The 23957-nt window shown below is 39.8% G+C and overlaps 1 protein-coding gene across 13 annotated transcripts in view; it reads left to right on the top strand.

Annotated features, from left to right (window-relative positions):
- Nucleotides 1-23957, top strand: part of FHIT (fragile histidine triad) — a 512804-nt gene that overhangs the window by 399264 nt on the left and 89583 nt on the right. The gene's annotated exons all lie outside the window — the stretch shown is intronic.

Raw genomic sequence — 23957 nt, 5'->3', positions numbered from 1 at the left:
CGTCTTACCACACTGATTTCCATCAGAGGTGCTGAATATGCTAAGAGTTGTGTAGAAGATGAAGTGAAATGCAATATGCGTTGATAACAGCTAAGGCTAGAATGTCAGGAAATTGTTTTCCTTTGATTTTCCTCTAAGTTTCTTTTTCTTGTTATTGCTTCCTATGGGATGGAAAAGGTTAGCCCCAATCTTGCAAAGTCAGCTGGTTGGAGTAAACCTACAGATCTCAGTGGAATGATAATTGGGAAAGGCCTAATGTGCTGTAAAGCAGAGGTCAGCGTGGGTAATATAGTGACCCTGCAGGTTTTAAAAGCTGAGCATCTCCTGTGGATTCGAAGGAAGTTTTATCTGTGTAGGCATCGTGCACCTCCATGGTGCTTCTCTGCACGGGACTCTGGATCCCATGTGAGACTGGGACCTAAATGTGGATGAAGGATGGAAGCAAATCATCAGTTTCTAGCAGGGCAGAATGAGCTTAATGGTTTGCTCTGAAGTAGAAAAGCCAAATAAGAGAGGCCTCCTGCAGCAGACAGGCACTACTGAAGAGGCACAGAATGGAGGATGCTGAGGACATCTTGAAGAGGGACACAGAGTTAAGCTTAGGTGGGAAAGGCTGGTGCACATATGTCTACAGATTGGGTTGTAAACTCAGCAGGGAACAGAGGAGATAGAGCTATGTTATTTGGGCAAGGTGCACTACTGTTTTAAGCAAAATCCTTAGGTAAACAGGCGTGGGGTGATGGGACTTGGAAATGCTGTGTATGTATAAGCTGAATGGAATATTCCTCCCTAAACCAAGTCTGCTAAAAGCGGTCATCAGATGAAAAATGAAAATGCACCAAAAGTAAGAGCAATATCAGCACTTTGTTTTCACAGTGTTTGCAATGAATGCTTTTAGTGTTCTCAGTCTCAACTGGAAGCTTTTTTCTAAATGGATTTCTTGTATAGCCCAGTCGATAAATGTGAGTAACCTCAATCTCTTATCCTAAGCACCATTATATTTTATAATTTTTTCATAAAAGTTAATCACTTAAATATTTAAGTCTTAATTAATTAACGAGAAATTTACACCCAGTGCAGTGTGACGTCTGCTGGAAAAATGACTTAATAGGCTTTCAGTCCTGCCATTGTTCTGGCTTGTCAATGAATTACTTAAGTGTCATTTGTTATACAAGTTGAGTCAATAAAGTCCTTTAGTTGTTTTTCAGAGAGTGAACATTATTTCCAGATAATGTATATCTAATTCTCTTTACCCTTTAGTCTGTCTGCATTGGTTAGTGTGGGTTATTATTAATTAGCCCTTCATAGCAGATTAGGCAGGAAGGATCATGATGCAGTAATAAATAAAGGTTCAGAGAGACAAAATTCTCTAATTAGAGAGTATGGCTTAGTGGTGAGCAGTGTCTTCAAATGGATTGCCATCTGTGAAATTAAAGCTGATTTCCTTCATTTGCTTATATAGTATTTCTAAAGAAAGTGGCTCTTTTTTATTTATGGAAATTATATATTCTCTTTCATTATTTTCTCTTAATTGATTCAACATTCCTGTAATTACTAAGCAATGAAAATATACAGTGCAGGAGAAGGACCAGAGTAATGGACAACATGACCCTATGGTATTTGCCATGTGAACCGTGGAATATCATTCTGCTTTAACACGTTCCTTTTGATGTATTTAGATGAAATGAATATAAATACAAATTCCTCTTTTCAGGGAAATAAACTGCATCAGTTTGTGTTCTTTTTCACATCGAGCATAGAAACTGGAGTAGGTTTAGGTATGTCAGTTTTTGCTTTTTAGCCTCTTTGGATGGAAGACAAAGATCCTTGCTTTTCCATGCTTACAAAACTTTGGTTTATAAATAGTGAAATATTTAATCCTGAGTTCTATAAATAAGCACAATCTATTGAGGATCAACATAGCCATGACATTTTTTGTTAAAGTAATCTCCATGAAAAAATCCCAGTTATCCAAGGACATCCTAAAAGTCCTGGAGTTTTCGTGACACCTTTGAGACCCGTCACATTGAGGGTTTTTTTCTTTTGCAATAGAAGCTGATGAAATAAAACGGATCTAGAAAAAAAAATCATTGAAACCCGAAATTTCTCATCGTTGTCTCATTCTTTTTATAGGGGACACTATCCGGTCTTTAATTAAGAAGTTTCTTGAGGGAAGGTAATTAACGGGATGCTTTGGATAGATGGCAACATGGCAACATTAGCAGCACGGATACACCCTTGTTTTCCACAGAAGGAAAATACTCATGTTTTTGTCAGCAACTTCAGTAGGGAACTCTGATGTCCATACATAGAGTTTGGTAGCTGCTGTTTGAAGAATAACCACTGTGGTTGCATTAGACAAGCTATGAATTATAGTTAAGTCAAAGATTATAACTCTGAGTTCTGCGCCTATTGATTGCCATGTGGAGATAAAGAAAAAAAAAAAGAAATCTTTTTTCCTCCCCTGAATAATATAGATAATTAGAGGTACTGTTAAGAGACATTCCCCTTCTTGTGCAGCATCTGGTTGTTGCCAGTCCTGCAGCAGGAGATCGGCCCTGATGGATGACTTGGCTGGGCTGGGCGGTGCTGGTACTTCTGCTGTTGGAGACGTCACAGGTGATGCCTTTCAGGGAGCTGCTGTTAGACTGGGTGTGCTGGATGCCTTTCAGAGATGTGGAGGAAAAGTGAACTGAGTTAAAGCTTATCTTTTGCTAAAAAATTCCCCGAGGCCTATCCCACCGTCTGTCTGAGGGTTTCAAGTAGGCTTTCCAGTGCAACGTATCTGTGATAATTCATGCGTTATGTATTGAGAAATCGATCAATGAGAAACAGGAACAGAATTAATCAAATGTTCGCTTTATTTATGGACATACTTTCCATGTTATATTTCCACCAGGATATCTAATGGAATTGTGTCAGAAAAAGAGCAGTTCCTGTTGTGCTCCTTATATGTTCTACCTTCTCTGACGATACTCAGAAAAAAAAGTTGTTTCTAGTTTTTCTTTATAGTAAGGTAATTGGTAAAGTTGTAACAAGCAAGTTCGGATGTGCATAGAAGACTGCCAGGGAAGACTCTGCAGACCTCACATTTTCTTTAGCAAAAAGTTTGAAAGTATCAGAAGGAAAAAATCTTAGAGACTTTCACATAAAAACTCATAATTCTGTCCCTGAAGATGCCCCCAGGAGAATAAAGGAATTGCTCAGTAAAACAACTGCTGTAATGCAGTGTAAAAATATTCTACTTTTAAGTCATCTCACCACGCCAGGGTCTTTACACTGAAATGGAGAAATTTGACCTTTTACAAATTATGAACAATGCATGAATTGCAATTTATTGTTTTAAGTGTTGTTTTTTTCAAGTGGACACAGAGCACTGTGAATGTACAAAAGGCAAAAAAGATCCTCTGTTTCTGCTTACATTTAAAATGTGTCCCGTGACTGCCAGTAGAAAGGTTGCATAAATGTACGCATGTCTTCTCTAATATTTTCTTCTCAGTTCCAAACACCCTTTGACTTTGAAATAGGCAGGTAGATTTAGAGAGAAAATATACTGTAATTTTCTTCTAATAGCCCCATACTCCTTCTGAAAATGCAGTGGAAGCAACTCAGCAATTTTAGTGCCAGATGGATGAAAAAAAAACCTGCATATTAAGCTTTCTTCATTAATTAAAAAGTGAATACCACGGCTTAGGCTTACAAATGTCTCTGAACAGGTTTGCATCTTGGGACAGGGTGCTGCTAAAGCACTAAATATTGGCCTTGGATGTTGTTTTGCTTGAATGTTAACAAGGTAGGAATCACACTGATGGCATACCAGAATTAAAGAAAGGTAAAACAGGAATGGGTGAAAAAGCATTTCAGAGTACGTCACAGGGAGCAGCGCTCGAGGCAGAGGGGTTTGGACAAAATGGACTGAGACTTTTGTCCTAGCTCTAGTGCTTGAGCTTTCCTAGTTAAAGTCTATCGCATTTATGTCAATTTAATGATGCTTAAGCTTAGCACCCCAAGCAAGAGGTACACTAGAAGTGCTTGCACATACTCAGAAAGAAATTCAATTAGGCTCCTGTCTACAGTCCACAGCCCAACACATCCTAGAAGGCAAAATCTCTGTAGGATTTGCATGTGCTTATCTCTGCGTAAATGATGTAGGTATGGGCTGTAGTGCTTCACTGATGCTCTTCATTTTTCTCCTCTGGGCCCAAGTGTTCAAAGTGTCAGAAGTCAGAGCTGCCTGTTTGTTGCATCTCAGATAAGAAGGGGAAGGTGTTCGATCAAAAGAAGAACTCTTACCATGACACACCACTTGTTCCATTTGTCTTAGAGCTCTTGAAAATCCCTTAGCAGCTTTTCATTCGAGGCATTCAGTTTTTTTTCCACGCAGCCACATCTGCTGAGAATTAGCTGGTTGGGCACATGTGCAGAACTGTACCGCATTTCAGTTTCAATATTTCAGTTTCAGTTTTAATATTGTCTCCCGTGCAAGGCTGAAGAGAGCAAATAGTGAGAGGGCAGTATCTGGCCTTACTGTAGCAAATTTATTGATAAATGTGAAAATAATATCTGATTAGTATGGCATCGGGCTGTACCATTTGTGTGCTTGCTGCTTTTTCTATGCTACAGATGAGTGAAAGGAGCTGAGTGGTTTTGCTTATACTGCTGCTGCTCCCAGGTGATGGCTGTGCTACCACCCGGCAAGCTGAACAGAGAAGTGACTGCAACAGATTGCTTGTTACCACACTCTTCAACTGACAGAGAGCAGCAGATTACTCTGTTTTTAGAATAAATTAGGATAAAAGCCACCCTGTAATTTTAGAGGGCAAAATCTAGGGTTAAGTTTTGCTGCTAAAGGAAGCGCATGGTAATTCCCACTAAGTTAGGCTGTTTAACAAGAATGAGAAATGAACATCTGTCACATGGAAAAAGAAGTGATGCAGCTATTATTCCATAATACAAATTCTGTGGATGGAGATTGACAGTATTTCATCTTCTGCCTGTCTCATGTTCCTGTGTGCTTAGCTTGTGTCATTTTGACCTTTTGAAAATGTTGGCAGGAGCTGATTTTTGACTACAAAAGCAAAGTACAACCGTCAGCTTTACTTTAAAAGCAGTACAAAAATATTACTAAGCATTGCCTGTTGTGGCTAAAGTCTTACGATTGTGCTTGCAATTAAACAAATGTTGGCTTGCCTTGAAATAAAAGATATTACCGCTGAATAGAATGAGAGAGGTGATAAGGGGGATCAGAACTGGTGATAAGGATCTCTTGATTTTGGTCTTAGGAGGTAAGGTTGTAGTGGGTATTGAATGGGAAAACAGTTTCATGTAGATTAAAGATCGTGTTAGTGCAGGGATGCAAGAAGACTACCACAAAACCAGGCTAAGATCTTTTCAGACTTTGGGGATAGGTGTAAGTGGAAGATATTTGATTTGTCACGGTGTCAGATGATACCCCTGACCCAGCAAGACAGGCAGCAGTCATGGTCAGTGCGGAAGGGGGTGTCATGGTGCGAGAGGGGGAAGCTGAAGCAGCGTGCGCAGGAAAGGAGCGACGGTACTGTCAGAGCTGTGAAGAAGAAGAAATGACAGGGAGAATGGAAAATGAAAGTTTTTCTAAGGGAGCGCTGAGAGAAAGATCAGACAGTAGAAAGCAAACAAAGGGAAGGCTGATTTAAGAGTGGCAAGGGTAAGACAAGATTTCAAGGAGAGATATATGGGCTGGGACAGACATTTTATTAGGAAAAGATGGCTAGAAATACAAGGCTCACACTTTCTCATCCAAGAACTCTTCACATTATCATATTTATGTAACAATAAACTGTTTATGGCTGAAGGGCTTGTTAGGTATCCAGCTACTCTGTAGGTTTGCTGAGATCTGGTTTTTTGCAGATAGCTAAACAGGGGCACGTCCCTGAGTGTTGCATTTCTCCCATAGTATCTTAAATGCTTTCTCTAGAGGAGCCGTCACGATGCATGTCAGAAAACCAACCACGCTAGAACGCTTTTAGCTTTGCATAAGAAAATATGCTCCGTGTTTTTGCTGAACCTGAAGAGAAAACAAAAGACTGTTAGTAAAAGGAGGAGGAAGAGAAATCCATGAATTATTTAAAAATAAAATCATAACAAAAGAACTTATTTGACAACACTGCTAACTTAATTTGTTATCAGGTAGAAATAATTCCGACACTTTCACTCTGCTCCCTCTAGATGTTGCACTACAAAAACTTCTTTGTTTGCCTTTGCTTTTTTGTTTTTTAATACGTTGCTCCTTGTAATTGTCATCTGCAGAACTTTTCTCTGCAGTTATTTTCTTTTTAGGTTACAATTGTGAAAATGTAAAATTCAATGAAATGAGTAATGTGCTCCAGGTTGTCTAACAAAGAGTATCCTTGGTGGTTTGTTTTCCTTCACACCAATATTTCCAAGGTGACGGTGAGAGAGGAGGTCTGTCTAAATAGTCAATTTCTTGTTTCCTCTTGTCAGTAGGAAGGCCTGCAATGATCTCTAGTACTAAGTGCTGCCTATTCACAGTGGACTTTGTGTCAACTAATTTTAATAGTAGAGCAATCAATAATTTTTTGTTTTGCTGATCTTGCAAAAACTTCACACTGCTGAACAGATAGCTACAAACCTTGTGGGATGTTAATGCATGCCCTCAGTAACAACATCCGTGTACAAGGCCTTCATGGTTCAGCTGTGATCTCCTAGTTTTTTACTTTATGGATTTTTAAATTAATGTCATCTATTTGTGTCTATTTGAAACATGCATTTCACATGAGCTTTATCCAAGTATCCAGTTCCCAGTGATTTGCCAACTTCCTGGGAGACCTTGTAATTAATTTCCATTGTAAAGCAATCAAAAAAAGTAAAACCACAAAAACCCTGAAATTTTCCACTTCTCCACACTTTCCTTTGTTTAGGAAAAAACAAAAACAAAACAAGAAACATCTGTCTGTCCTGTGATTTGAAGCTGTTCTGTCAGTGCCGTGGGAATGATGTGAAGTTTTCGCTCCAAAATTCTCTAGAATTTTGTTGATAGATTCTTAAGTCAGCGTGGTGCATAGGAGGAGCATGGTAATGTGATCAGCGATGTTGGCTTACACCATTTATTTTTTATTATTATTCATGTACTTTCTCACTAACAGTGGCAATCTCATGTACTTCAAGATGAAGCCCTACTGTGGGTAATAATATGATAACTACCTCTTCAGATACATTCCTTATTGCTCTTTGATTTTGGCTTAAGTCATTGCTATGAATGTTACTGCTATAGTTCTTTCTAAATTCATATGGAATCTGTGGGGTTGGACTGTGGGATATTTTGTGTTTCTTGTTTTTTTAATATTGAAAGTCACATAATATTACTCTTGATATTAAAGGTTGTAGACAACCTTCTATCCCTTGGTTGGGATTCCAGTCAAGACTGAGAGAGCGAGGTGCCCAGCTCTCATTGGAAGGGTTCGTTGAAAATCTCAGTGTTAACAGGTAACAGTAGGTTGAGAGTTACACCAGAACAGCAAGGCAGCTTTGTAGTTGTTGATTTTTTTTCTCTTTGTTTCTTTCTAACTCCTCCTGATTTTTCACCCTTTGCTTGGATTGCAGACAGATTGCGATCAGCTAGTGTAGTACATGTTCATGTGGAATGTTTACATTTGTTTCTTCTCTGTCCCGCACTTAACCTTGTGACATCCCATTACTTGATTCATTCACCCTCTGATAGAGTAGATTTCTCTGATACAGGTAGTATTTTAGGATAGGTGTAGCCAAGAGAGGTCTGGATGCTGCACTGGTAGCAAGCAACTACGGGGCAGAATTACAGTATTACTTTTGTTCTCCAGTTGCTTACCAGGAAGATTCAAACAGCCTGGTGTCCAGCAACCATTACGCTGACTGCTGCATCCTTGCATTCCTTGGGAAACAGGAAGCACTAAGTGACACTCGTGATTATTCTATTGCAGTGAAGTAGTTGTGCTGTATGCCTCTTCATCTGTCCTGTATTTTAATTATGCTGCAAAGCTCCCCAGTGAGGCAGATAAAACAATATTTAAGATTGTTCCATCTGCCAGAAAATGCAGCTACATCTCCAAAAATATACAGTGCCATTATTTAAGACAGCAGGTAAAAATGTGGAAAGAAAAATCTGATGGGAGGGAAATTGTTAGGTAGGATCTTGCTTCTTCCATTACAGTTTGTGCAGTATGTTGTTGCTAACCTGTCTGCTTATGAAGCAAAGTCCTGCGATCCAATCCGAGATGACCAGCAGTCAGCACATCAGTCTTAAGGCTTTGGTGGTAAGGGTTCCCTAAGTTGAAAGATGCGACTGTGAAGCCTTACATCATTCACTTAATTAGATGTGCATATAAATCTCTGGATGGAGAACTGAGTAAGAAATGAGTCTCTAGTTCTGCAGAAAGCTGTGTGTGACAGATGTTTCACTTCCAGTCACACTGCAATCGAAGGGCTTCTCCCACTCATTTCCATTTTTTAGATTTTTTTTTTTTTTTTTTTTTTTTTTTTTTTGTAATCTCTTGTAAGCTTATGAGTGCCATATGTAATCTCTGGGGATGTGTGGCAGCCTTTCACCTCTCCCACCATCCTTTTTTGGGGGGTGAGTTAACACTATTCTTCATGTGCAGATGAACCTAATGAGCCTGAGTCTTTCAGAAGTGGTGAAGGTGATCGAGCTGTTCTCCATGCTCTGTTATTTAATCACTGCAGACTTCCACGTTCAATCCCCATAAGCAGTAATTGCTCCTTGTGCCGCTGAAACAGGCATGAATAAATAAATGTAGTCTTAGTCCTGCCCAGGCAGACTTACAGTGTAGTAGTTCTGTGAGAGATCCCAATAAATCAGTTCTGCTTGGAGTGACGCATATGAAGGCTGGAGGTATTGGGCATCTCACAGAGGGAACCTGTGCCGCTGATTCCCAACTGTGGCAGCATATCCCCCATCCTCAAATTCAGTAACTTCTCCTTGAGGTCTCAGTGCAAAAGCATTTGAGATGTGATGAACTGTGCAGCTGCTTTATAAGGTCATTTGGGGCAATGTCTGTGAAAGGGCGACTGTAGTCAAAGCACTCTGTACTCCAAGGGCCAAGCTGGGAAGTGCAGCTCTTTGCAGTGATCCCATTGACCGGATTTCTGTTCTTGGACTTAACAGTGGCTTGCTGCGTGTCCTCAATATGTCAGTGGTTAGCAGTGTGACTGGGCAAGCCATTTCACCTTGTTCCTTCCTTTCCCACCCTTTGTCTGTCTTGTCTGTTTAGGCAGTAAATAAAATGTTTCTTGAGGACAGCGACTGTCTCTTAGGATGTATTTGTTCAGCAAGTACAAATAAGATCAAGGCCCCATGGCGGGGGTTTCTCTGTGCTCCCACAACATGAATAATAAATAATAGCAGAGGTAAACTGATTTTGTTCGTGCCATTTATGTGCAGAGGTATTATTGGATGAGACAACAAAGGAATACAATAGGAATGTTCCTGAGTGTTGCAGTACAAAATTATGATTTTAATGTAATTTTTTTTTTTTAAATTTATTTATGGAGCAAACGTTTGTGTGCAATTGACGTAAAGATTGCTCTTCATACTTTGTGTGCTAACAGCAGTGTGCCTAATCTTTTATATGGAGATTCTATTGTTACTTTTTTAGCAAGAGTAAAAGAAAACAGGCTTCTCGAGATAAACACAAGAGGACTTCCTGCTGTCCAGGAGGGTTTGGCAACAGTCAAGATATAAACCTTTGAGTATTGTGAGTGCTATCTGCTTGCACAGAAATACTGCCTTGTTTCCCTCTGGGACTTCCCATACCAGCCAAACGCTTCTTTAAACTATGCATGGTTGGATGTTAATGTTGCTGTGTACAGCCTTTGAAGTGATTGAACTCCCACCAGAACTTAGATTTTAATCATCACTTTGATCTGGGACTGTGCTACAGAATCAGTTACAAATGTGTCTCCAGTCTCTAAACCTAAAATTGTGCAAGACTTCTCCTGTCACATTTCAGAAAGTGCAAATGATGGTATTTGTGAATCAAAGTAAAGTCTGAAGGGAGATGTGGAACATTACTGGAGGCTCTTAAACATTCCCTCATCTATTTGTTCTGTGTGGTTTCTTAGGCTAGATATATGAAAACTCTAAAGACATTGTCAACGTTCTACTTGATTACTTTAAAATTAAGAGAGAAAAATAAAGTTTCTCACAGGACAGCTGTCAGAGCAGTGATATTGTTGCATATATTTATACTTGATAAAATAAGGATTTTTTCAAGTATTTATCATTGACTTTTGTCCATTCAGTGTCTTCTACAGTGAGATTTTCAGCAGTAACTGAACAAGCTAAATTAGTTCAGGACTGATCAACTACAGAAGTAAATAATGAAATATTATGTGCTCAAGGTATTTCTACCTACACAAATGTAGCTAGGACAAGTACATATTTTTCATAGAACTTTTCTTAGTTATAGTAAGCATTGGGATTACTTAAAACTTGAACAAAAAGAAATATTTAAAGCAGATCTTTCAAAGTAATTATTTCCTTGGAAAACTAATCTTTCTGTCATAACTGATCGTGTTTTTCTTGCAAACAAAAGGTCATCAATTTGCAATATAACTTTCAGATGTAGGGTAGAAATAAGGTGTAAAGATGTGAGGAACACATGCAGGGATGTGGTAATGTTATTTGTGTTTTGGAAGTGCTTTGAGGCATGGACCTGAAACCAATGCAGTGCTTGCCTACACTGTGCCTACATTTAAAGAGATTCATTTCTGCTTTCCTGAACTTTGTAGTCCAAATCCATCACATAGAGATGTTAAACATTAGGCTTTTTGGTAAAAGATTTGGTGCATCATTGGGGTGTAACAAATAAGCTTGAACAGAAAAAGGAGACTGGATGTATTTGTGTCTGCGTAATACATCTGGTTTGTGCTTTAAAGAAGCTGAGTGACGTCCATGAGAAATCAGTAGTGGGATCCCAGATGGCTGTCACTGAGTCCTGATTCACTGCTTCTTTTCAAGATAGGAACTCGGATGTGGTGTCTGCCTGTTCTTCTGCCTCCCTGTTTTATAACACGTTACGCATCTTCTGTCTCTGTCTTAGAACTTCTGGCACTCCTTTAGTTACAACTTCCATGTTTTATTTTGCCAAATTCTGTTTTAAGGTTAACCATATCCCCTTGGTTGCCCAAGGGATGAGAAGATAATTATGAACATATCCACTTGTCTGATTTCAAGGAGAACGTAGTACTGCTGTTTCTTTACTCCAGAAAAAAGAGTAGAAACACGATACTATGATATGACAGAATAATTGACTTCAGAAGATGGTTTCTCTCAGCTGTGATGTTATATGTCACTGTCTTACATTATTCATTTCTTTACTCAATATGTTCATCACAGATTTTTTCTTTCAAACTTCATCATTAAGTGACTCTAAAATGAATTTTTCACTCTGTTATAATACTAGAAAAAGTAATAAGTATGAACCTGGTCATATTAATATTTCTGTTAGCATCTTCAAATACAACTTGCTTTATTATTAAATAAATTATTAATATTAGTATATTAATATTGCAGTAGCATTTGAAAAAACACTGCATGTGCTGTTCAGACAGCCTCAATTCTATTGAATGCTCTGCTCCCATATTGGGAAGAACTTTGAAGAAATACGTAGCTATACTTAGTGCTAGAGTAGACCTTAAGCAGACAGAGGAGGCATTGCTGTCTTACTCTATGGAGGGGTGCTGGCAGAGAAGTGACAGGATGAAGTTTAAAGATGGAAGCCTGAGGCTGAACTTGAAACCAATTCATATTTTTGATGCTCTGGGGAGTTTTGACATCCTTTACAGATTCACTGCCTTTTTCACCACAGAAAAAAAAAACCAAAAAACAAAAAACAGAGGAGACCGAAACGTCAGTAGGATTTGTCACATGAACTTCCATGGTACTGACTTCTCTTCAAGTGCCTATTGTTGACTCAGAGAGCCTTCTAAGTGAGGATACTGGGTAACCAGTAGGAGTGGGAACCGCTCCTGATACCTATCCCACCTCATTGCATCAGAAGGGCTTTTGCTGCCTTTAGACCCCCGTGCATCTGTGCTGTTGCAGGCAGCAAGTGGGGGCTCCTGGGGAGGCGATGCAGCTCCAAACTGCGGTGACTTTTCATCTCTGGAAATTGGAGTCCTGCAGCAGGCAACACCAACAAGTGTGATAAATTGTGCTCTGTTCCTATTGTAAACACAGCAGGAGGATGGTCTTGGCTGTTGTTAGCGCTGACATCGTTTTGCTCTTTTCCACAGATCCATACAGAAGGCCAAAGGGCTTATCTTAGGATGGTGAAAGGTTCACTGTTCTCATTAGGCACTGAAAAAGAAAGCCTGTAAGTTTGGCTACTTCAGTTCAAATGTTTTTCAAAAAAACATTATCTCTAACATGAAACTGTCAGTAGAAATAAGAATTCAGAGGGCCTTTATCTTCCATAATTTAATTTTATTGTATCTGTAGAGTAGAAAGTGTATTCTGGCTGCTGAGGATTGAAAGGCATTGCCCTAAACTTCATATAGTGAGTTCATGGAGCCTTTCAAAGAAAACAAACACCAGCACAAAAAAAACCCCCAATATAGTTTAAAGGTTAGGATTTCTTCTTTATTTCTGGGTTTCTTTGTATCTTTACCCTGATGTGATTGTCTTCCCCAGGTGACAGTGTATCAGGAGGTATCTCAGAACATAAAAGAACATAGCATCTTGCTCATTTGGACAGTGTGATAAACTCTTTCCACCTTCTCTCTCAAATAGACATAGGCTCACTGGGCAGCATGCTGGAAAGAAGCAACAAAGAAGTTGCTACCAAATGCTCAGCTGTAAGCCAAGCCTTTAAAGTAAGAATGCAGCTGTATGTGACAGAGTGAATTTGTTCACCTGTCATGGAGTCAGTAGCAGTTGTGCTGCAGTTTCCCATCCTATTCTAATAGCAGAACAACAGTTACTTGCATTCGTATTCAGTCAAATACGATCAATAGACATCTGTTTGTACATGAATGACTGTACACTGGTACCTGTTTACTGCTAATTAAGCATCATTAGTGATTAGTTTGTCTTCAGAAGGGGAAAAAACCCTCCATAATTAAGAGCTAGCGTGTTATGTGGTCCTATATTTTCCCTTTTCAGAACCTCCATTCTAACAGGACCATTAGTTTGCAGTACATTTGTCTGTATTTAAATGAAACTACATTCCCTTGAAAAGACCATCTGTTCATAAAGACCATCTTTTTCATGCTCCCTGCAGTAAACTTTAGAGAGTGGTAGAATTAGCAAAGGACTGTATTTAAATGAAAATATATGTGGATTGAAGCTAGGTAAAGCTGTTCTGTACACATTAAAATGGTTCTGCACTGGAAAGATTGTAATTATCTTCCTTCTTTACTTTTACGGAATTTTTTATGTGCTCTGAATTCTGCCACCTTTGACTGAGTGATTTTATTCTTTCCACCTACACCTGAATGGAATGTACCAAGTAGCAAATTACTTGAGCTGTGATTGTGGTGAAGCTGGTTTTACTTTGTAAAAAATGAAGCACTTACATTTTCATTTTTCTTGGATTGATCATAAATAGCCACATTAAAAAGCTTCAGTGTAAAGGTCTGGATTCTACTCGACCTAAGTAACACTGAGTGCTTCTTTATTCCACGAATTGTCCTATTGTGGAGTGAGGTGCTATTCAGGTTTAGAGTGGCCTGAATGAACAGCAGGTTGGTTCCTTTAAATAAACAGTTCTGTTCAATTTAATCCCATGCATAAACTGAAAGAGCAGGCTAAAGTGAATGTCAATGAGATAGAACACCACCACCATAAAGATATTCATGAAAGAACAAGAAAAGCCTCCACTGAGGTTAGAAATACAAAAAAAAAAAAAAAAAAAAAAGAAAAAAAAAAGAAAAAAATAAAGCACAGAAGTGCCACACCTGGAGTTGTAACATTCTGATATTACAGAAAGCAGAGGAAGCATTCCTGGTACTTCAATGGAGATTATGTGAGCACAGCCCTTCATGACCTGCACAGACATAATCGTGGCAGTAGAGAGCAATCAAGATAGCATTCTTATCCAGAATTCAGACAATAGGATAAATGTTAACTCCATACAAGAGTTTAAGGTATTTTTTATTATTATTATTATTTTGCTTAGTAGGTTATTTCTTATGCCAACTAATGCACATATTGTGGGCTTTCTTTGAAACCTAGGCAAAACATAGAATAAACCAGAAATAATGAACTCAGCAATGCTGAAGTACTCAAAGCATGATTATTATTTTTTTTTCCAAAGACAAAGGGATGATTACAAAGGAAATTCTTGTCATTAGCTAATAGCTTCATCTCAAGCAGTAAAATCAGTGTAAACAACAGCAAGAGAATCCTCTGGCCGTTAGCCCTATTGAATTGACTCACTGAAGTAAATTACTGTATATCAGACGTAAGTCGCTGCTGTATGGAGCATGTAAGTGACAGCTCTGTACTGTGGGAGTTACTGAACCTTCAGTATCAATATGACCTGCTGTATACTCTTATCAAAAGCATATGCATCTCTTCTATGGTAAGGTACCTCTGTATGTCAGAGAGACTGCTGAACAATTTTATTGTCTCTGTTTTCCACATATTGTTCTCCAGAGGAGCTTCACATGGAAGAATATTATGCATAAATGCAAAAAAGAGTTTCCATTTTATTGGGAATTATTTCTTCCAACAAAATATGCAGGCTGAATGAAAAAAAGACCTGGGAGAACTTACTCACAAATGCTGTATCTTGTCAGATTTTAGATGGATCGTGTTTTTACAGGCCCTTTGTATTCAGGTTTTTCAGAATATTAATACAGTTGTGCCTTTACTTGTAAAAACAAAAGACATTACTATTATGAAGTCTGATCCAAAGCTCTGATACAATATCCAGTGTGCACTGATCTGCCAGTTTTATGGTCGGGGAGTGTGGGGGAGGCTGTATTTCCCCTGGTTCAAACAGGGATTATTTTTCAAGAGTTCTTTTTCTGCAGGTGGGTTGATAAGCTATGGAGTGTGGTAACAAGAGAGTTAATGTGATGCTGTGTTGCTGTATGTGTTAGGCAAGAGGGACAACCATAACCAGTATCATCTATCTGTCTGCCAGTAATATGGCAGGAATGCAAGAATCCTAGCATTACAGAAACAGAACTGATGGCCCTGGATTTGTTCAGTTTTCATGTTTGTATCTTTTAGATACGTGAACAAAGCCATGAAAATTGAAAATGGTTACTGGTATGTTTTTTGGTTTTGTTTGTTAGCTTGTGGCTGTTTTTGTTTGCTGCTTTTTTAATGATGTAGTTGGGCACAGTGGAGAGCATGGAGTAATGTTAGGCATGCAAATGTATTTACTGCTCCTTAAAAAGTTTGTGCCTGACTATACAGCTCCAAGTACTATTCAGGAATAGCTGAAATCAAAAAGTGCACCTTTTTTGAAAACTCAGTGAACAATGGAGTTAGTGCAGCAGGCTGTGTGTGTTCAGGCTATGTCTGCATGGAGCGTGTTTGAAAAACAAAGGTTCAATAGAGAGATGTCCTTGAGCTTTCTTGTGATTGCTTGGCGTTAGTACAAGCCATATCACTTTTCTGGCATGAAATGCAAAATCTAAGTGCATGGAACAAACTATGCGTCTATTTTTTAAGCTACTAAACTGTCTATCTGTTTCTCTGGTCATGCTGGTGAAGATCTTGAGAGCATTTTTAGTGGAGACTTTTGCCAGTGTTTGGTTCCTTCTTTGTTCTTTAGACTCAGAGCAGCATTTGCCTAATGCTTTTGAAGTCCTCTATCAAGTGGCTTTGCCCACAGCTGCAAAAATGATTCAGTCAAAGATTATTTCACACTTGAGTTACCACAGTTCTCTTCTCAGAAGCCCCCCTGTTTTTCTGTACCTTGCCCCAGTGGGCTGCTCAGTTTACACAGCTGATTTTCCTGCTGCTCGCATGGTCTCCTGTTATTCAATTACTCTGTCCATTTAACTCAAGTCTAATTTCAACAGCTTGCAGCTGACTCTTAATATCCACTAGATAATGGAAACACCCTACTTCTGTGTTCTCATTTCTGGGCATTTGCAGATATTCATTCCATTTGTGAGACAGGTTCTTATCAGTCACTGGATTCTTTATTTTTTTCCTCTTGGACATCTGTAGAGCCTGTCACAAAACAGGAGCAAGAGCATGTCATTGTCACTGAAATGAATGATTCTAACTTCTGTGGTTGGAATCTGTTTCTAAGAGTGTAGTGGAAATGCTGAGTCACGGCCTGAAGCAGTGATGGAGCACCTGGTGGGAAGGCAGGGCCAAGGAGGCTCAGGTGCATGCAATGGCCCTGATTGACCAGAAGGGGTGGAGCCAGGATCCACCCCCCCTTCCAGCCTTCTTCTAAGGGTTGGCTGTGGCGATGAGAGTTTTTTGCTGGAGATCCCTGTGTGCTTGAGGCCTTCTGAAGGTAAGTAGCTTCCTTCTTTTACTTCTGCACTTATGGTTGCTGTGTTTGAGCAGATCCTCACTTACTGTAGCCTGGGACCTTGCTGCTCTGTTGTTGCTGCGCTTTCCATCACATTGCAGAGAGTAAGTTAACAATTGAAGATAATTGCTGAGTGTGTAGTGGCCAAAGGTGCATTTGTGTTGGTCAGAGAAAAACATGATGTTTTGGTAGCTGGAATTGGTGGTAGTTTCCTATTCAGTTCCCTGAGTACTGTGAAGGTCTCCCGCAATGCCTGTTGAAGGAGCTCTCCTCATGATTGTTTATTAGCGCTGTTTAACAAAGGTAAGAAACACAGCAATTATTTTGTGCAAATATGCATCAGGAAAAACCTTGTCTGCATTCCAGTCTCTTGTTGTCCCTACAGGGCCCTCCATCTTATGGCAGCTTTGTGCTTAGGTGAGAACTGCAATTACATGCCTCAAGAAGTCCCCTGTGTTCAACAAAGTCAATCTTATGCTCTCTACATATGCCTCTCTGTTGCTATTTCTATAAACGTTCCCCCTCCTTTGCCCCTAACTATTCCTGCCCATTTCTTGTATTGTCTGTGTACTGGCAGCAGTGTTTCTCAGAAAACTTCACCTGTAATAGGAAAAGAAATCAATGCAGTTGCTATCAATGCTATTATTATTAGACTTAGCTTCTTAAAGCTGGCATGAAATTAACTGAAACAAATCTGAAAGCTCGGAGTTTGATGTTGATGTCCTAAATCAAATTAAAATTGAGCTAGAATCTAGCACAGCATAAAATCTTATTTATACAAGTTACATATTGAGTTAAGTCTTATCTTATTAGTATAATCTTACTTGATAGCACCTTAAAATTTCTAATTTTACAAAAATTTTCAGTGATCTTATTTAATGAATCTAGCGATTAAAATCAGTGCTATGTTATTCATGGGATCATTTCATTATGATTTACTGTGCTTGTATACTGGGTGTAAATCTTTCTTGCCCAGAATGGGTAAACTATTACTGATGTGCAAAAAGTTAGGACTATAAAATCAAACTTTGATGGATTAGGAAAAGGCAGAATTAAGACTACTTGCACATCTTGGATCTGGATGTGATACAATCTTGAAGGCTTGATCACAAGCTGCTTCTTTATCCTGTGCATAGGGTGAACAAATCAAGTGTTTATTTTTATCATTTAGTGTGCAGTTTCAATGCTGAATTGCCACCCAAACCCTGCTATGAATACAAGGTTATTAATGTCCTCTTAGCTTTTGTACAGACCCTCTCAGCAGAGCTTCTCAAAGTCTCCAAAGCATTAATACACATTTTCAGTAATGTTCATTCTCCTTGGGTGACAACTTAGGGTTTTGTTTTTTTTGTGTGTACATAACAGCTGAAATGGCAGATTTAGCTCATTGCTCATAGAGAGTACAGTTACACTTGTCATTGCTGAACCTGCAGTCCAGGCCAGCATGTTTCATTTGGATGCCCAGAAAGTGACCAACTGTTAGGTATTCTGGCTGAGGTGACCTTCCTAGCAATACAATATTGGGATAGAGAAAAGGATAGGCTCAGTTCTGTATGGTGGTGTTTGATTACTCTATCTACAGATTTATTCTTAATATTTTTTTCTTTTTTTTTCATTTAACAGTCACATAGAATTTACTTTTTCTCAAATGTCTCTACCGGATAGAGCAGGGACCACACATCTCAGAAAGCACTGCTAAGCCTCAGTCTGTTCCTAGAATTTTCTCCTGAGGTTTACATACTGTCACTTTTTTAAAACATAATATTTTCACTGTTGTTGCTTTTGACTAAATGCTTTCATCTATAATTAAGTATCTGTACTGTATTGCTTATTGTTGTATAGACCAGCGGAAATTTAATCCTCTCAAGTAAAGCTTGTGCAAAAGCCACTGGGGGTTTCTAGTAGGCAGGGTTCCTGTGGTCTCTGTAGGACCATCAGCACCAGAATCCCCTCTCCAGACAGCTGTCTGCAAGGTGTCTCTGGGCCTCCTGCAGCCTCTGGCAGTGTTATTTTGCAGGGTCTTTTCTTGTGTCTTCTGCTCCTTGGGAGGACTAGATGCCTCTGGCTTGCTTCCCTTCCTAGCTGTGATGTAGGGCTGTTGTTGGCAAATATAGTCTATCAGGGCGTGCCTTATTTCTGTATTTCAAAGGCCAGCAGGAATACAGTTAAAATTTCCTTGTGCGCTCTAGCAATTGAGGAAGGGAAAACCTGAGTATTGTGTTTGAGAAGTCTTGGGATTAAATTATGTCATTTAAGAACTCATTAGTCTGTCTTTCAAGTGCATGCACTTCGTGGAATAATCATCCTTTCCTGCTTTGCCTTTGAGTTGCTCATGTGTCATGTTTGTCATCCCTGGGAACTGCAGCTTTATGGCGCTTTGGATTGGATAAACCTCTTAGCTCTGAAATGTTAAATCCTTCAATTATCCTGAGTTGAAGACTAAAGGCCAAATGTTTCAGATAATGGGTACCTGAAACCTACAGGAGTTGCAGGCATTCATCACCTCTGAAAATCAAGCCAGTCATTTAGGAAGCTAAATTTAGATGCGGGTACCCTGGTGAACAAACTGGGTTGGCACAGGCAAGTCCTTTAGTTTTAGTTTGGATGATGTTTGCACTTCTGTTTTGTGTTCCTTTTCCTTTCAGGGGTAGGACTGGAAGTTTTGTTTAGATCTCCATGTTGCAATGTTGTCCTGGCTTCCTCAGTGAGTTTTGCTCTCCTTTCGAAGAGCTAAAAATATTTGTTAGGCTTAAAGTGGAAGCAGGCATTTTTAAGCATTGCCTAAAAAGGTTTCTGTTAGCATGGTTGTCAAATGCTGATCTTCCATTGTTTGGTCCAGATTTTTCATCTTTTTCTGTAGAACAAGTTTTATGAGCAACTGGCACTACAAAAGCTTCGAAGCAACGTAAAAGACTGTGAGAAATATCATTTTGGAATGTCTTTTAAGAGTTACTCTGACTAATTAAATAGTGTTGTGGGGTTTTTTTTTCTTGAATCAACAGGTGTAGAATAGGATTCTAAGAAAACTTGAAATGTTTCAGTGCTTTGTTAAATCTATTACCCTCCTCATATATTTTGAGTTAATCCATGCTTTTGGAGGAGTGGAATCAAGTGTGAATTGCAGAATTTGGGGACCTGCTTTTAATTTACCATGCAGAAGGATTGATTTCATTAACCGATTTGCTGGCATAGTGAGGTAGCAGAATAGAGTACAAGCAAATAAGCGACAGTGGTTTGTGCAGACCTGGGTGTTCACTGGAACAGCCACCCAAAGCAGGAAATCCATGAGCAAAGGGAATTTTTAGAGATTTGTATTCATAAGATGAAAAGCTTCTGAAAGAATGTAACAACTCAGGGGCTAAACTGCCTTTCCATTGCCATGATCTTCTACTGCTGATTGTGAATGCTGAAGTCTGCTTTGCTTCCCCAGGGCTCTGATAGAAAATTCATTGTCAGAACTGGGAAGGCATAAAACCAGCAAAAACAAAACCTGAAACAAACAAAATCTCAAAGCTTCAAACAAGCAAAGGAGATCACTTTGTTATAGCTGCACCCTAAGCAGATGTTAACAAGTCTATTTAAACCTTTTCAGACTGAAGCCTCCTGCTGCCCTCCTGTCCTAATGTAACTTGCCATTTCCCTGATCAGTTTATTACAACCTGATTAGCATTTCAGAAATGAACAGGTTTTGTCAAACACAGCTTCAGAAGCTGTTTTGAAATACCTCTTTGGGTGGCTGTGGGTTTTGTGTTTTTCTTTGTGAGCTGCTAATTACAAAGGATGGTTTCTGAGCTTACTCCAGTATCATGCAATATCCCCCCAACACCTTCTGCCAAGAGTCATTGCTCAGAGTAGTAGTCCTTGGAAAATACATTCCTGTCATTAAAACCTCACCTGATAAGAACATATTTTGCCAGAGATATCAACATTCTTTTACCATATCTTGCTTTCTTCTGTTTTTCTTTTGCAGTAGCAAGAGAATATTTATTTGCTTGACTGAGCTTGGTAGAAAAATAGAGGTAGATGTTCCTAACAGCTATGCTACCGAAGTGGAAGTCTGCATAGTTCTATTTTTAAATGTCAGTTTGACTTCATTTTACTTGCCTGGGATTAACACTCTGCGATGATACAAGATTTTGTGATAAACAGGCATGCTAGGGTTAATTCCTGTTTAGCATGGACTGAAGAAAAGTCCCTGTGCAAAGGACCTTGACGTGCTTTCAAAATAGTTGAACTTAGAAAAGCTTCTGAAGCGCTTGAGCACCATTTCGGAAAGACATGTAGGTAGAAGTTTTCATGGAAGCTTAATATGGGTGAAACATGCTTTTCAAAACTGATTGGCAATAATGTAGGTGGGTAAGTTCTTAGAATTGTACTGAAGTGGTTTGAAAATCTGACAAGAAGTGTCAGTGTCACAGTTGCTGCTGGTTGCAGAATGCCTTCAGAAATTTGACTTTAAATTTTCATGTCTATAGATCTGGCCTAAGAGCAGCAGTTACCAGAGAAGCAAATAAACAAGCTTCTTTTCACAGGAAGTGGGTGAAGAATAGCTCTAAAGTAAACATTTAATATCTGAATTTGTGCTTTAGTTCTTAGGATAAGTACTTGCTGTCTAGTTGTCACTCTGTATGCCCTAAGATACAAGCTAGTTCAGTTCATGTTTAGCAAATTCTGAGGTAGCAGGAATATCAATGGCCTCCACTCTCGTAGCTTTCACCTCAGGTTCCTCAATTGATTCAAATTTTAAGCTGAAATTCGGTTTGTTTTCATGTATACCATTTGAACTACAAAGAATTGTTTGTGTTGCTGTTCTGCTGAGATGCCAAGGGTCTGGCACAACTTGGTTCACAGAACTGGGCTTTAGCTCACTTGACAATGTTAAAGTAATAGCAACAAAGATCAAGCGCTCTCCAACGGTTTTTCTGGAAGGGAGAACCATTCTTCTGAGGAGCTCATTAGTTGCATCTGTATGCAACTCCTGTTGCTTACAGAAGAATCAAAACTTATTCATTCAGAATAGCATCCCGGGAGTGGTACTCTTCTTTCTGGAAACCTGGCCTAAAGCACGAGTGTTGTGGTGTAAAAGCCACTCAGCTCTGATGTGTGGTCTTGCAGGGGTTATTCTGGCATCTGACTCCAAGGAAGCATTGAGCTGACTCTAAAGAGAGCCACAAGTGGTCAGTACTTATTAAAATTGAGCCATTATGCCTCATGGGCTGAAAGAAACCCAAGGGTGGCAGTCTGATCTGGGGACTGTTCAGATTCTTGGAGGTCACGGAAAGTTGGGATCAAGTCCTCTTTTATCTGGCCTGATTTGCTAATTCCCAGACAGCTCATATCACTCTCTGAACATCCCTTGTTAGGAGTGTGGGCAACATATCTGTAGCAGCCACTTCACTCTGTACAATTAGCATATCTTTTTAAAAAAAAACTTGTAGCTGGCCTAAAGTTGGAGCGGCTAACTCTGCTAATTACTTGAAACTCTTTAATATGATGCTGGAGATGTTAAACAAATGGACCTGCATTAAATGTGCCACGTTTTCATAAGCATGGCATACAGATTGCGAGTTCTAAAATTTATCAGGCAGACTAATTATTTAAATGTGAGCTATAGGTTACATAAATAAATAGCTCTCTTGCAGTAAATGGCAAGGTGTCAGGGTGTTAGTCACGTGGCTTATGGCAAAGTAAAATTAATGTTAAAACTTCTGTAGCTTTCTCTCTCTGATTAGTAATTCCTTCAATGTTGGTAGATGAGCTGAATTTATGAAAGTTTTGCCTGCCCTCTAGGTCTCTATTTTGTATTCCTCGTGCATTGCAGCCTGTTTCTCACTCTGGCAGCAATGCTTGATACTAAACCTATGAACAGCTCGGGCTCCCCACTCAGCTTGTGGAGTGAGGCAGATCCAAACCTGCGAGCTTCCCCTGGGGCACAAGCTCTGCTCCCCCAGGTCCCGTAACTTGGTCCTCCAGACACAGAAGCAGCCCACTGGTGATTAGCAGCATGTGTATCATGGGACAGTGGCATAGAATTGCATAGGTAGATCACTGTGGTAATGAATAAGTGATTTCCCGAGGTGGGCTCCTTGCATTTTGCTGTTACATGTATGCTGCAGAAGAGATGCGTGTGTGTTCAGAGAGATGCACAAAGTGACAGTATGCTGCCTGTCACTTCTTAGGGTGCTTTCTGAGTGCAGAGTTATGAAAGCTCAAAAAATCCTGTATGAGAAAAGCTGCTTTAACTACTCAGGGAGTTTCATTAAAGTTCCTTTAGTTTTAAATTCACTTATGTCTGCTTCAGTCTTATTTCCAGAGGCACCTGGCTCTGGTGGTTTTTGGCAGCAGTGCTGTGGAGGGTGGGGAGTGCTAAGTGACAGGTTGCACATGTCTCGGTCTCCTAAAAGAGGCTTTTTTCTCTAGTCATGCAGTTTACACGGTTATAAATGAAACATCCTCCTTCTCTTTTCCCATTTGCCTCATTTCCTGCTTTTTCTGCTAAACCCCATCAAAATAATAAAGTCACAGAATTGTTAAGTGTTGGAAGAGACCTCTAAATCATCTAGTCCAGCCACCCACCTACCACCAATATTGCCCATTAACCATGTCTCTTGATGCCAGATCTATACACTTCTTGGATACCTCTGGGGATGATGCCTTCATGGGCAGCCTGCTCCAGTGCCTGACCACACTTTTGGATATCAAACCGTAAATGCAGCCTAATTGCCTGGTTTCGTGACTTTAGGTCCATGTAAGTGTTTCACTTACTCTTCATTTAAGGGGAATTTGGAGCTCTGACTTGAAAGCCTGATACTGCCACATGCAATGCAAACAGGAGGGAAGGTGCTCAGCACTTCAAGGGATGTGCTCATCCTTCTGCGGACTCTCAGCCTGTGTGCTGCTGTACCCCTGCAGCACTACATCATGGAGAGACTCAAGCCCATCTGTTTTGAGGTGTTTTTAGGAGAATGAACCCACTTTCATGGCAGTTGCTCAGCTGCACTGTCTGCATTAGGCCTGGTGGAAGCAATTGGATCAACTCAAGTCAGTGCAAGGGATTAAAAGAGACCAGCTGCTGTCTTAATGGTCAAGCATAAGGCAAACTTGCAAACCTGTCCTTTTGGGGAAATGGAAAGCAGTTTAGTTCAGGTTCAGCTTAGAAGATTGTGAAGGAAATAGTCTATTAGTCTCAAGCCAGGCTGACGGCACCCACACTGAGCTGGCAGATGCTCCATGCCTGCCAGGCAGAGTTAACCCATCAGTGTGGGCTCCTGCTCGCGGCCTGGCTGGGGCTCACATAGCCACTGGTCACTGAGCTGCTTCCCCTGAGGCCTGTGCTCAGCATGGCTTACCGCTGAGCAGTGTGAGGCCTGCACGGCCCAAACTAGGCTATGGAGCTGCTTTCTGCCCTGTCCCTCTGACATTGGGCTGGTGAGCAGCAGGGCAGGATTTGGTCAC

The sequence above is a fragment of the Gallus gallus genome, chromosome 12 (genome assembly GCF_016699485.2).
Source record: "Gallus gallus isolate bGalGal1 chromosome 12, bGalGal1.mat.broiler.GRCg7b, whole genome shotgun sequence".
NCBI classification, from domain to species: domain Eukaryota; kingdom Metazoa; phylum Chordata; class Aves; order Galliformes; family Phasianidae; genus Gallus; species Gallus gallus.
Note: the sequence above shows the minus strand (reverse complement) of the source record. Positions and strands in the feature narration are given on the sequence as shown.